Source organism: Mustela putorius, unplaced genomic scaffold (assembly GCF_011764305.1).
Source record: "Mustela putorius furo isolate JIRA1106 unplaced genomic scaffold, ASM1176430v1.1 tig00000551_pilon_pilon_pilon, whole genome shotgun sequence".
In the NCBI taxonomy this organism is placed as follows: domain Eukaryota; kingdom Metazoa; phylum Chordata; class Mammalia; order Carnivora; family Mustelidae; genus Mustela; species Mustela putorius.
This window is the reverse complement of record NW_025421412.1, coordinates 14138916-14153885: the sequence shown is the minus strand read 5'-3', so window position 1 is coordinate 14153885 and position 14970 is coordinate 14138916.

The following is a 14970-nucleotide window of genomic DNA, read 5'->3' as shown; positions in this document are numbered from 1 at the left end:
TTAAAGAGTAGTTATTTTGGTGAAAAATCCAGATTTTGTCAGATATCACATGTTCCCTCTGTGCTTTATCATTTGAATTAAATTTTGATTAAGAAAATGAAATAACATATGTTCCTATTCAACACTGTATTTGATATTTTCAAATTTAAAAATGTATTAATGTCCTTATTTTTAACTACAATAAGGGACTTTAAATGAAAGAAATATTGGTAGAAAAAAAATCAATAGTTAAAACTTTTAAGTGGAAAAGTAGGTTACAGAACATATATAGATGAATAAGTTATATTAACTTTGCTAGTTTCGTTCAAACTTTTTATTATCTGTTTTAGTTTACTTTTTGCTGTTGTTGTGTACCATCAGTTAGTATTAAAAGATCTCTGTTAAAAATCTTCTGATATTGGGGCACCTGGGTGGCTCAGTCATTAGGTGTCTACCTTTGCTTGGCTTGGTTTGTGATCCCAGGGCCCTGGGATTGAGTCTTGCATTGGGCTCCCTGCTCAGCGGAAAGCCTGCTTCTCCCTCTCCCACTCCCCCTGCTTGTGTTCCCTCTCTTGCTGTCTCTGTCTCTCTGTTAAATAAAGAAATAAAATCTAAAAAAAAAAAAAAAACAACAAAAACAAAAAACAAAACCAACTCCTAATATTATAATAAATCTTTTAAATTATCTTATTAGTTTGGTCAAGTATTGCTTTATTTATTTAATTGTATCCATCATTTTAAGGACTTTTTTTATTTGTTATATTGTGAGAAACAAATTCTCCTCCATTGTCTGCTTATTTAATTAATTATTTACTTATTTGTTTGTTTATTTAAAGATTTTATTTATTTGACACAGAATGAGATCACAAGTAGGCAGAGAGGCAGCAGAGAGAAGCGGGGGAAACAGGCTCCCTGCTGAGAACCTGTTGTGGGGTTTGATCCCAGGACCCTGAGATCAGGACCTGAGCTGAAGGCAGAGACTTAACCCACTGAGCCACCCAGGTGCCCTGTCTGCCTATTTAGATCCTTATCATTCTTAAATGCTCTGAAGCTACCTCTTTAGAGAACTCTTCTGTCAGACAAAATTAATCATCCTTTCCTCTGGATTTCCCCATATTATTTATATTTCTACTAGCACTGATTTCATTCGACCGTAGTCAGTTCTCATTTATATAGCTTAGCTCATGCAACTCTTCCCAATTTGTGCCCCCAAATGTCTTCCCTCTTTCTGCCTATCTTTCGAAATACCATTAATTCTTTCCAAGTCTAGCATAAATTTTGTGTCCTGCCTGATGGTTTCAGATATCCTACTCCTCACTGACATATTCCATTTCTGAACTCCTATTACTTTTTTACCTAATGTCACAGAAATAGCACCTTACGATTCATAATCTTGCCTTGTTCTCTTGTCCTAAACTTGTCCTCATCTTGTCCTAATTTTATGATGTTCCCAAATGGAAACTTGAGCCACACTGACCATGTGTCCTCTCTGAACTCTTGGGCCTTTCCCAGGCTGGAGTAGAGGTATGGTTCTCAAGGTCACCTCTGTCTCCAGTCTCCTGTTGTCATAGGCTTATCTGTTTCTGGGTCATATTTCTGTGCTGTGCTTGCTGTTTTTGTTCTTCGCACATCAACTCAGATATGAAATTCAGTCTCTTAATTTCCACAAGAACACCTATTCACCCATGCAGTTCTTTTCTATGATACATTTTACTAAGATACTAGGAGTTTTGTATCCAACAATGCAAATAAACTTAACTTTGTTATTTTCCATATCTTTTCTTAAAAATCACCCATCTATCTCATCATCAAGAATAACGTTCATGAATACTTTTACCTCAAACATTGCTCTAACCTTACATCAACTTTTTGATTTCTCTCTAAACCCTTCAATTAAAAAAAATATATTCCTAATGCTAAGTATTAGAAAAAAAATTCCCTTCACATCTGCAGATCCACACTCCCAGGTTCTCATGAATCCACCAAGTAACTTATCGTGGTATTTTCCTAAATCCAAATCTCTAGGGCAGTTGTTCATTTACTGCTGTCCTAATTCGAGAATATCTTCTTCCAGCAGCTCAAAAGTAACTCTCTTATAAACCCTCCTTTAGCAGTGTGGTCAGTAGGACAGAAGAACCCAGGTGGCAAGATGCAGCTAGTTCTAGCTATTTCTGGTGGCATGATGGAGCAGGAGAAAAGAACTATATAGATTTTTTTTTTATTAGCATTTTCTTACTGGTTTCTACCTGTTTTCTGAACCTGGTGCTGTACCTTTTGTTTTTTAAAAATATTTATTTATTTATATATTTTTGAGAGAGAGAGAGAGAGAAAGAGACAGAGACAGAGGGCATGCACTCAAGAGTGCACAAGCAGGGGCAGAGGGAGAACAAGACTCCCTGCTGAGCTGGACATACCTTTTGTTTTGTTCTAAACATTCCAAGACAAGAAAAACTGAAATAGCTCTGTAAAAAATGGCTTCTTTTTTCTTGGAGGGGGATGTGTGAGGGTGAGGTACAGGGGAAGAGGACGAATGAGAGAAATGGAGAACTATATATTTTACGTCTTTGAAATCATGGATCTCAACATTTCTGGTTTCAACAGACTGGGCCTGTTCATCTAATGCTTAGTTCATTTCAAAGAGGCAGATCAGTTTATATGTCTTTGAAGGCGGTTGGGTTTTTTTAATTTTTTTTTTTTTTGTATTTTTTGAAAAGCAAACCAACATCACAAACAATAACTACACTCATCAACATGGAGGAATTTAAAAAACATATTTTCTCAGAAGAGAAAATAATTCATATTATTTTGTTTAAGTAAAGTATAAAAAATAGGTAAAATCAAACAAGAAATTGTTTAAGGTTACATACAAAAGTAGTAAAAATAATTTGAGGATGTATTAGGATGTCCTACTTGGTCTGGAAGTCAGGTGCAAGTATTTTATTTTCTTATTGTTCTTTAGACTATATTGTAGCATTTATGTATTTTCATACACTCTTTTGTATGTGTGTTATATTTCAAAGTATAATAAATACATAAAGTAGAAAACAAAAATAACAAGTGAAATATATTAATAATACACCCATATCACAAAACAGAATGTCCCAGAAACTCCTGTACTTCTGTGTTTGCATTAGATCTATCTGTGGGTGAACAAATCTTACCTAAATGTATTTGACCTTGGGGGAAAAAATAAAGTATAATTGCTACTAAACAAAAAGTCTTTCTTCTTGCTGAATGTATCAACTGTAGAGGAGAAAGTCAGTGACTCATATCATGCTACACCCAGTGTCTGCACAAAGGATTTAGATTAATTATTCTTGGGAGGTTCAGACATATTTCTCTAAGATCTTGACAACTGATATTGGTTGGTTATGACCCAAGCCATTACTAAGAAATGGAAAGAAACAGACCATCATAATTTCTGTGGAAATAAAAAAGTTTAAATATATCCTATTATTATTAATAGTTGCAGAATAAATAAATAATAAACATAACACTTTATTTAACCTGATAGTTAGGGATCTGTTATTTGAAGTACAAGAACCTGCTTTGATTTACATTCAGAATAATCACCACCACTGTTTACATTTAGGTTTTTAGATAAAATCCTCTTTCAGAGATTAAAAATGGAAAAAAAAAAAACCAACGAAAGTCCAAAAAATCTTTCTATACAGAATGTGTCAATGCTCATGAGGAAATTAAAGCTTTATATAACATAGAGTATAATTTCCCCATTTGTATGCATTAATTTCTGCACTTTTGACTTGATTCTCCTTGTCACTCAATATAACAAATGAAAATGCCATTTTGTTTTTAAAAGACTGTTTGTGTTAATCATACAATTAGATATATTTTCACAGACTTGGTACCTTTCAGCTGAGGTTGTATTCCTCCTCATTTTCCATAGCAAGCTTGCAAGTCCTTTGAATAGGTAAAATAGATACCCAAGAGGGATGTGACTTTTTGCAAGTCATGTATGAAGTCAGTGGGTTTTCTTTATAATAAGGCCATGTTCCCTTTTTTCCTTTTGTAAGAAAAACAGGAGTTGACACCACTGTGCAGCAAGCCAGACATACTTTAGTGTTTGGCTTCTTTCCAGAACCCTGGAGTGCTCACTTCTGGTTGTATTTTAAAAATTATCATTATTGTGTTAATATTTACAGTTTGTATTGGACAAATATTTGTAGCACTTATTTGTGGTAAGCGCTGTTTTGTTTTCTTAAATCAGTATTTGTGGACCACTACAGGTATAATATTATACACACACACACACACACACACACACACAAAACCCTCATGTGGGTATGTGTAGTGTGTGGGGGTGTGTATGATTGCAAATGTGTGAAAGCTTCCTTTTAAGAAAGAACCAAAAGAGAACAGTCAAATAAAGAAAAAAAAATCAGAATTTCCCTAAATTCCAAGCTATCCCAAGGTTCTCTTCTCCATTGCCTCATTGGATTTTCTCCAAATACAACTTATTTATCATGCATTTGGAGGATCTGGGAGGAAGTGTGGTTCTATCCATGGAGAGGGTCTTCGTCCAACCAAAACCATAAGGCCACCCTTCAGGGGAGAAGCCCACTCTTCTGAAGTTACCATTTGGCCTCTTCTCTCCTAAATGATGAGAAAATTGCAAGTCACATCCAGTTTGTTAGTTTTATTTCAATTATGATAATTTTAGCTGAAAGCTAAATTAGAGCTTAATTTTAGTCACAGCCAGCAGGAGCAGATGCTACTTTTCTGGCTTCTGGACATTTCTTCTCCTCATAGGAACAAACACGCCCACCCCCCTTCTCTTTTTTCCCAACTTTCTAACATGGAAAAAAGTGGACTGCCATTCTTAAATCACAGAGAATTACTCTCTAGATGTTGCTCACCTGTTAAGTTCCAAATTCTAATGGTGACATTCAGAGAAAAAACAATTTTTGGCACATAGATATTCATAAAGGAAAATGTTAATTCTGGCTTAATATCTGGCCTTAGGTTTCTAAAATAATAGTTTTATTGAGATAAAATTAATCTACCATACATTTCATCCCTTTAAAGTGTATAACTCAGTGGTTTTTAGTACGTTCATAGGCTCATACATCCATCACCGCGGTTAATTTTAGAATATTCTCATTAACCCAGAAAGAATCCCCTTGCTACTAGCAGTTATTTTCCATGTCCTTCCAGCCTCCCCCCGCACCTGACAATAACCCATCTACTTTGTGTCTCTATGGATTTGCCGATTTTGTCTATTTCATATTACAGAGATAAAAGATATAATCTTTTGTAACTGGCTTCTTTGGTTTATCAGCGTTTCCAAGGTTCATCCATGTTATAGCATATACTAGTAGTTCATTTTATTGTCAAATAATATTCCTCAAGTATATGCTACAGGTTGATGGAGATTTCGAGAGTTTCCTTGTTTCGGCTATTTATGAATAATGCTGGCATGAACATTTATGGACAAGTTTTTGCATGAGTACGTGTTTTCGTGACCCTGGGGAATATACCTAAAAATGTAATTGCTGAGTCACATGGCAACTCTGTTTTGACCTTCTGAGGAACCGCCGGTCTGCTTCCCAAAGCTGTTGTATCGTTTTCCATTCCTACAAGCAGTATATGAGGATTTTGGTTCCTCTTTGTCCTTTGCTTTTCATTGGGTTTTCATTATTGAGTCACACTAGAACAAAACTCTTAGACTTAGCTCAACATTACAGTCTCAACACCAGTGCCAGTAATGATCAAACTTGTTAGGACTTTTGCAGGTGCGTTTTAAAGAATAGGTTATATAGCATTTGAGAAAGGTCTTTCTATAGTTCTGTGCTAGGAGTCAGAAATTTTACAAATACCAGAGCTCTCTGAACATGAGAAAAACAAGATTGCCACCCTAGAAATTGCTTTTCTTTGTTCTCTGAGGATATTAGACCTGGTTTTGGTTTTTGATGAGGTTTGTTGTGAATGCTTCCTTCATGGTGAGCTTTTCACTTACTCCTCAAATGACAGAAAAGAAAACAGAGAGAGAGAGAGAATCTTTCAGAGAATCTGTGACACACTGTCTTGGTGCTGTTTATTGGAGAATTAATATGCAGCTTCCTGTGGAATCCGCCTCCTTTTGTCCTGAAAAGTCATTCGCGTGCCTAAGTGAACGCCTTGATCTTTTACTCACAGTTTTCTTAGCAAGATGCTTGTCTTACGTTCTTCCCCTTTGGATTCTGAAAGTGTTGTTTACTTCTCATTCACAGCTCCAAGTACGTATGAATGTATTTCTTGACCCAAAATTGAACTTTTGGAGGAAGAGTTTCCAAGCCTTTGTGGTGTCTTGTGTTATATTGTCTCCCACCATAAAGTTTGCATTGAGATGTGAGAACATTTTCTTCTAATAACTTTTACTCACTCTTCACAATTGGGCATCTCAGTGTCGTTATGGAAATAGAGTGTGTTGAGGCATAAATGTGTACAGAAAGCTGACAAAGAAACACAGAAGGTTTGAAAATGAGCTTTGTTATCTTTGTGATTGAGTTGAGAGTCACTGCAATGATGATTCCCACTTTAAATGTTCTGACTTCAGAGTGTGTATTTATTTATTTATTTATCTATCTATCTATCTGTTTATTTATTTATTTATGTTCAGGACAGCATTTCAGCTGACTTCAGCCCCACCATGACCCAGGGGCTCATTGAACAGCTGCGGGCTGGCTATCAACATCCCAGAGTCGGGGAAGGGCAAGGATGCTGGGATCCCAATTTCCTCTAATGAGTAGAATCTTGAGTAAAATTGTAGTCTAAAGCCTGTGGTGCCTTGTTGTGCTTGCATCACTGTGCTGCCTCCTCTGTACTGTGGCCCATCATGGCTGGTCCAGACAGACCGGCATCTGCATGGCCCAGAACAGACCGACATCTGCCTCACACCTTCAAATATTATAATATGGATTTCTGATCCCTTCCTTGGGCTGCCATATGCAACCATGATGCAACCCATGATGTCTTGGGTCCAGGTCCTCTTCCTTTTATGATTACTCCTCTCCATCCCTTCCTGTCTGTGATGAATATAATTGATAATATAATATATAATATATTATATTATATAATATAATACAACATAATTGTAATTGATATACTTTTCTTTGACTCTGTCTAGTAAACTCAGCTTTCAAAAAATGTAACATGGGGTTGTCTTCTTTTGGCTTTCTTATTTAATGCAAGAAAATACTAAGGAAAAATATTCTCTAATCCCTCTGTTTTTAATCTCATCCTCTTAGACTAAATGACTCATAAGCTCTCCATGTCGATGGTGCCTCCCTATCCTCAGCTCATTCTTCCTCAATATCTGTGAGGATGAACATTTCTGTACTCTTGCCTCTAATTTCCTTGATCACCACTCCTTCTCTGATGATGATTTTTCCCTTTAGTTTTCCCCAGGTGGTCCAGTCTAGATCTTATTATTACTATTAACTTGAACTCTTCCACATCTTAATTTCAGGAATCTCGTTCTCCAACTACCATGTCCCATGTTTCCTGCTTATTTTCTCTGGAACATCACTCTAGTAATTCTTCAACTTCTCTGCAACTACAATCCATTGACTACCATGTTTTCATTGTCTCTCACCTCTCATGCCCTACTTTCCTCCATACTGTGTAAATTCCAGTCATTATATTCTTTCTTTTGCTTTTTGCCTCAATGTCCTGGTCCTGTGTCACTTCATTGGTAAAGCCACAGTCTTCAATAGAGTCTATTCTCTGCCTCTGTACCCCTGGAGGTGAATGGGGACAGGGAAAAATAGACAATTAGACTGATATGTTTCACTTTAAGTTGTGACCATGAACCTCAAATGCACCTGTACCATGCTTCCCTAGTCTGTTCAATCTGTTTTCTAGGCTATTGCATACCTTTCCCCTCCAACCCCTAATACCTCTTCTCCCATCTTCATTCTCAGCTGACAACTTTATTTCTACTTCACTGAAAAAACAAAACAAAACAAAACAAAAACAAAGCAATCAGAAAAGAACTTCCAGACTCCCATCATCTCATCGATCTATTTACATACTCTGCCTTTATAACAATTACCATAGACAAACTTTTTAGCACCTGTAGCTAGCTAGTCCTGCAACCTATTTTGTTACTTCTACTGCTTTGTCTATTCAGGAACTCCAAGAATTTCCCCTTTCTGACTTGCATCAGCTCTTTCCCCTCTCTCTTTGATCATCCCCATCAACATATAAAAATGCTATTTATCCCCCTCCCTTTTTTTAAAAAAAAGAAACCATCCCTTGACCCATCATGTCTTTCAAGATTTTGATCTTCCTTTTCTCCTTTACACTTAAAAGCAAAACTCCTGAAAAGGAGTGTCTGAAAGTATTGTCTCCATCCCACTCTTTCTATCCTTTCATCAAGACTCTATATAATCCGGGTTTTTTTTGTTTGTTTGTTTGTTTGTTTGTTAAAAAACAAAATTCAGCTAAGTAAATTTTGAAGATTGAACGGGCATTCTTAAATGATTCATGAATTGGGCAGCATCCCATTTAGCAAGTAGAAAGGAGTTCCACTGAATTGCAGGATAGGCATATAGAGGGAGCAGGAAGAAGGAAATTATTGGTAAAGAATCCATTGTTTTAGTGAATATCACCCTCTTAAGGGGAATGGAAGGGGTCTATCACTAAGTTTCCTAGTGCTGACCTAGTGCTCCCCTGTTGACTGGTTGAAGGTTACATTCCAGGGCAGGGTTGAAACTGCAGTTAGATTATATATTAAGTCTCAGTTTACTGACTTTGGACCTTAACCTAAACGGCTCCATTATGGCCGTGTGGTTTTATTAACAGTTCACACCACTCCATTGAAATTGCTTGGTCCAGGCTATTGATGACTTCTGTGTAGCTAGATTATTGCACTCAGTTGCCAGTTACCTCGCCCTATGAGCACCCTTGACACAATTCCTCATGTTCTCCATTTTGAAACACTGTCTTCACTCGGCCTCTGAGATACCATACTAACCTGGCTTTCCTCCTGCCTCACAGTTGATTCTTCTCCGTCTCCCTTGCTAGTCTCTGTTCACCTCTCCAGTCTCCTTTTATTGGCACATCACAAGCCTCACTACTTGAACCTCTCCTCTATTTCCACCATTGGTGTTTTATCTGGGCTCATGACTCTAATACCATATATATTTTACTCTTCCCAAGCAGCACCTCCAGACCACACATCTCCTATCATTCTTCATCTGTCTAATTGCATATGTAGCATCTTCTCTTGCCTAACTGAGAGATGATCTTGGTTTAACACATCCAAAACAAACATCTGGACTTCCAAAGCAGCACCTCCAGACCACACATCTCCTATCATCCTTCATCTGTCTAATTGCATATGTAGCATCTTCTCTTGCCTAACTGAGAGATGATCTTGGTTTAACACATCCAAAACAAACATCTGGACTTCCCTCCAAATACACTCTTCCCACAATCTCCCCTCACTTCATAAACAGAAACTCTTATCTTCTAGTTGCTTGGGCTAAAATCTGAAGTCATCTTGAGCACCTTGAGCACTGTTCTGCTCAAGGTCTTCTGGTGGCCCCTTCACTCTCTTGCAGCTCACTGGCCTCCTTGCTGTTGCTGGAACACAGAGTCTCTTCAGGGCCATTGCTCTTCCTATTTCTTCTGCCTGGAGGATTTGCTTCCATATTTTCCCTTCTTTGTTCAGCATCATCTTTCCTGAAGAGCCTATTTAAAGTTGCAATCTGCTGCCTTCTGGTCCTTTCTATTTTCCTTCCTTCTTTATTTTATATAAAGCATTTATAACCATCTAACATGCTATATATTTTACATCTTATCCTGTTTATTTTCTGTCCTTTCCCCAAGCAAAAAATAGGCTTCATAAGGGACTTTTGTCCCTTTCATTCAGTGCCGGCAACAGTGCCTGACATGGTAAGAACTCAATAAATATTTTCCTCATGAATACCATGTGGATTTAAATTGAACCTTCGTTCTTATTATAACCTACCTCTCTCTGCAAACTGCATGAGGTGATGAGTCTCCCCTAAATGAGCCACACTGAGAAACTGAAGGGTGCTTTATCAGTCCTACGTGCCTCTGTGCTAGTGGGTAGAAAGCTAGACTCCCAGAGAAAACTTACAGAGGCAGCTGTTTAGCACAAATAGGCTGACAGAAGTTGCAGAAAATCCTTCTCTAGACATCTTCAAAAGCTTTATTATGTGGCTAACAGCCTCACTGATAGGATTGATAGCCTCAAAGATATCTTTAAGATTGGGGTATAAATTACCCATTTCCTTAATTGTAGTAGATTAAAGAATTCTAAGGGAAGTGATTACCAATGCTGCAGGATTTCAGTTAGCAGCTCTAATGGGTTGAATTGTGTCCCCCTCCCCAAAGATATATTTGGGGTCCTGTTCCGTAGCACCTGTGAATGTCACCTTAATTTGAAAATATGTTTTTTTACAGATGGTCAGGTTAAGATAAGGTCATTAGGATGGATCCTAATCTGATAAGGACTGTGCCCTTAATTAAGGAGAAATTTGAACACAGAGACACACGTAGAGGGAAGACAATGGGAAGACACAGGGATAATAGTCATCTGCAAGCTAAGGAATGGCTGAGGCTACCGGCAGATAGAAGAGAGGTATGGAACAGATACGCCCTCAGCCCTCAGGAGGACCTTATCCTGCCAACACCTTTGTTTCAGATTTCTAGGCTCCAGAACAGCGAGAGACAATAAATTTCTGTTGTTTACACCACCACGTTTATGTTACTTTGTTATGGCAGCCCTATGAAACCAATATATCACCTTATTTTAATTTTATGACTATGTGTAGGTTGGGCATATGATTTTGGATTTTAATTATCTAGAGAAAAGTTTTATTTCTTATTCCCTAGTAAAAAATCATGGTATATATAGTAATTCTCAGACATTTAATGAAAAGAAGTATTTTACTGTTTTTTGAATGTGTCATTTAGAGGGCAGGCTTTACAAATAAAAGGAGATATTACGATTATTTAATGCTAGACTTTAAGAAATATTTTTGATAAATACTGCTTTTCAAATGCAATTTATGTAAGTGATACCCCTTCAGAGTTTTCTGAGGTTAAGGTAATATTTTTGCATAATCTTAAACATTTAACATTAACTGTTGGGACTATGAATGGAGTCTGAAAGTAAGGGTTATTCTTTGAGGGGCTAAAATCAGTCATTTAAATTGGTTGAGAAAGTTTTTAAGACATTCGAAATTCATTTAAATTGACAGACTTTAATGTTGGGAAGAAGTGGTTTTGTGTGTTAAAATCTTTTCCCTCCTGTATTCATTATGTATCTTAAGATATGGTAATATATACACAAACTATATTTTTAAAATACTTAATTTAGTTTGAAATTATTGTAAGAAAGGAAAGATCTAAGAAGAGATCCATGGCTTAAAATTCCGTAGTGATAATGAACTTGGAGAGAACCTTGTACGCTAAGTGAATTATAGACCTAAGATAGTGGGAGAACTACTCACGTAATAATGTTGAATATCATCCAATTTGCTCTATTTATGAAGATCCATAATTTTAAACATATCTGGGATATTTGATCACTTTCTTTCATGTTTCAGGTTTCTTTCCCCCAGATTTCATATCATAGTTTTAAATAAAAATTTTGTTATACTTAAAGATACATGACAGTTTGGTATAAAACATAAAAGTACTGAAGGTCTGCGTATATATGACTCTTGTAGGCCTTGTAAATTTTGGCTCTTAGTTGTAGCTCTATTTTACTACCAAGTAACTGGTGACCTTGAGAAAGTCTCTTCACCTTTTTGATTTCATTTTTGTCATCTATAAAACTCTAACAATCTGTTTAATTTGCCTCTTGACAGTCTTTGTGGAGCCTGACAAAGTTTAGATAAGTGATTCTTTCTTCTGAGAATTTAGAGCTGTGGCCCCATTCGAAATGTTCTCTTGGTTTAGGTGGGCGTTCTGTCTTGCTCTGCTACTGGCTTCCATTTCCTTTAACCATTACAGGCCCTCTTTGGATATCTCATTTGAAAAAGTACTGCTCAATCAGTGAGAATTTGGAGAATGCCAGTATGATTTCAGGTACTGCAATGGAACAAAATTGAAGGCACTTCACTTTTTCTACACGAAATTGCTTAGTATCGAAAATATGCATTGTCTTGTTTAGTGCCTATTTATATGTTCTCTCAGCAACATACAGGGAAACACTTGAGTGATATCTACTTCAGGAAAACAGATGGAAATGCTGGCATAATGGTGGGACTTCTTCTGTGTCATGGGTTGGTATTTAGGACCTTAACTGCACTAACGTCATCTGAGTCAGAATCAAAGCTGAGGCGACCTCTCTACAGAGAATCTGTGTTTGTGGTTCAGGGTTGTGGGTGTCCAGAATATTTGTGTTCTTTCTTGGCAGATCATTAACCTAAAGTAATAACTTTTTTTTAAAAAGATTTTATTTATGTGAGAGAGAGAATATAAGCTGGGGAGAGAGGGAGAAACAGGCTTCCCACTGAGCAGAGAGTCCGATGTGAGTGTCGATCCCAGGACTCTAGGATCATGACCTGAGTTGAAGGCAGATGCTTAACTGAATGATCCACCCAGGTGCCCTAAAGTAATAACTCTTTAGAGTTGTCCACCATCAGGACTTGGGTTAAGGGTCAGGTGCAAGCAAAGGAAAGGCAACTAGTGGGAGGAGACTGTCCGGGCACCGAGTTTCTCCTCTCTTTTTGGAGGTCTGCAGTGTTGGATGGTTCTGACAGTTTTGGAGAAGACTGCAGCTTTACCTAGGAGCTAACAAGTTTTGGGAGTAATAGTAATTCTCGGATTTGCAGGAGATATTGGCAGGGGCAGAAGCCCTCTTTGTGTCCAAAGCAAAAGAATACAGTGTGTCACCAAAAACATTCTCTAAGATACAGATTTGGGGGGTATGTGCTTTATAAGGCTTTTGATGACAGGAAACAGCACATTGACCCTTGGATGGATGAAGGCAGGATTCTCTGTTGCCTACAGCTCCTAATTGGAGCAGGCTGCCAGGCAGGGCTACCCAGGAATTGTTCCCAGGGACAGGGTAATAGTAAGTCAGAGCTACCGGGGACAGCTTATGTATGCTAAGTGGACAATGTTAGTTAGGTTTAATGTGTTTTCTGTGGATTTAATAAATTGAATAATTCAGTGGGCTCTGAGGCATAGGGTCGGTTCCTAGTTGTCTGTTACCTGGCCCTGGGGCCATTAGGATAGATGCATTGTAGCCCAGGGTGTGAGAGCCTGATAAGGGAAATGGTTGAAAAGTATAGACTTAATTTGCCTGGCAGGAAGAAGAGTTGACTGGTCTAGCCAGAGTCATCAAGAATGTATTTTAAAAAAAACAAGCTAACTACGTAGGTATTAATTCTTTGTAGCTGTTCAGTTCAACTATAGTTGATGCTTCTTGGCTCTGCCATGAGTTGGTGAATGGCAGGGGAAGACTAGCATAAAAGGAACTCAGAGACCTTAGAGAGCACCCCCCAAACTTATGTGCAAATTGGGCTATGTGTGGCTGTTGATGTTCTGTGAGGCTCAGCATCTTGTGGACTGGGAGGGTGTTGGTTGTTGCTAATTGGGGATGGCTCATGAAGGAGATGTCATGTGGCTATTGAGGGACATCCCCATAGCCAGGAGAGCATTGGGACTATGCTAATGGATAAGGTAGACACCATATTCAGGGTAAGCTGTCACAGGAACCCTTGAAGTTTGAAAGAGGTTGAGAAGTCTTTGGGTGATGTATTTACCATACATGTCATGTCAGCCATTCAGTGGCAGTGGTTGAAAGAGACCTCAGTCATCAGCTCAGATCGTACTGTGGCCCCGGTGACTTTACTACTGGTTTTGCCAACTGAGCAACACAATAGCTGTCCTAATAGCGCCGGCCTCCCTTTTCATTCTCTGTGTCTTTGGCTCTCTGGTACCTCTGTTAATAGGGCTCTGTGCTGCCCACAGTAGCTCTCTTCTAGTAATAGCTGCGGGTAAGGTTTCCATGGCAATTCTAACTCCTAGAAGGAGGTATCTGTGAGGGGGCAGTTTGGGCAGGCACACATGGCCCCAGTGGACTAAGTTGCTGCCTATGGAATGTAGTTTTATAAATCAGATGGGAATTGGTATAGTGCTCCTCTCTAGAGTTTATTTCCCCTAGCCTTTAGGGTCCTCTTCGATAGGATACTAGCGGTTTGCATCATTTCCTCTTTGTGTTTTCAAAAGATGTATAGAAAAGGAAGAAAAATACTTCTTGTGTGTGTCGGTGGTAGAATAATCTCTTCTTTGATCGGGTTCATGATGTCTTAGAGACTTGGCCTTTCTTTAGATTATTGGTGCCTGGGAAGTAATAAACCTAGATGTTTGACATTTTAAAACACTTGGAGTTCTGGTTAGTTTATTACCATTTTTCTTACTTATTTGTGCTTTAAGTGTTATAAATTATTGCTCCCCCAAGCATCTGGTAATAAGCAAAAGTTTTGACTAATTGGTAGTGATGTATTTTTGGCTATTACTCACATTTTCATAATTATTTTTATGTTGAAATACTCTAATTTGTTTGTTTTTATTGTATTTAAATAGGTGCTTTTTAAAAAAGACTATTTCTGTAAGATTTATATCACAAAAGTAATCCCCCTCCATTTTCTGTGTACCTGATGCCCACTCTAAAGAGACAAGACCTTTGAATTCTTTCAGATTTTTTATTATTTGCCTCCATGTTTCTAATAACGTGATTTTTCACTTTTCGATTGTTATTTAGTGACCTGTTGGTTGTTACTGGCTGGATTGTGTCCTTCAGAGTTTTGTGTATTGAAACCCTCACCCCCAGCACTTTAGAACATGACCATGTTTAGAGAGAGCCTTCAAAGAGGTAATTAAGTTAGAATGAGGCCATTAGGTTAGGCCCTCATCGAAACTGACTGGTATCCTTAGAACCAGAGAGGATTAGGATATGAACATGCCCAGGAGGAAGGTCATATGTAGACACTGGAAGATGGT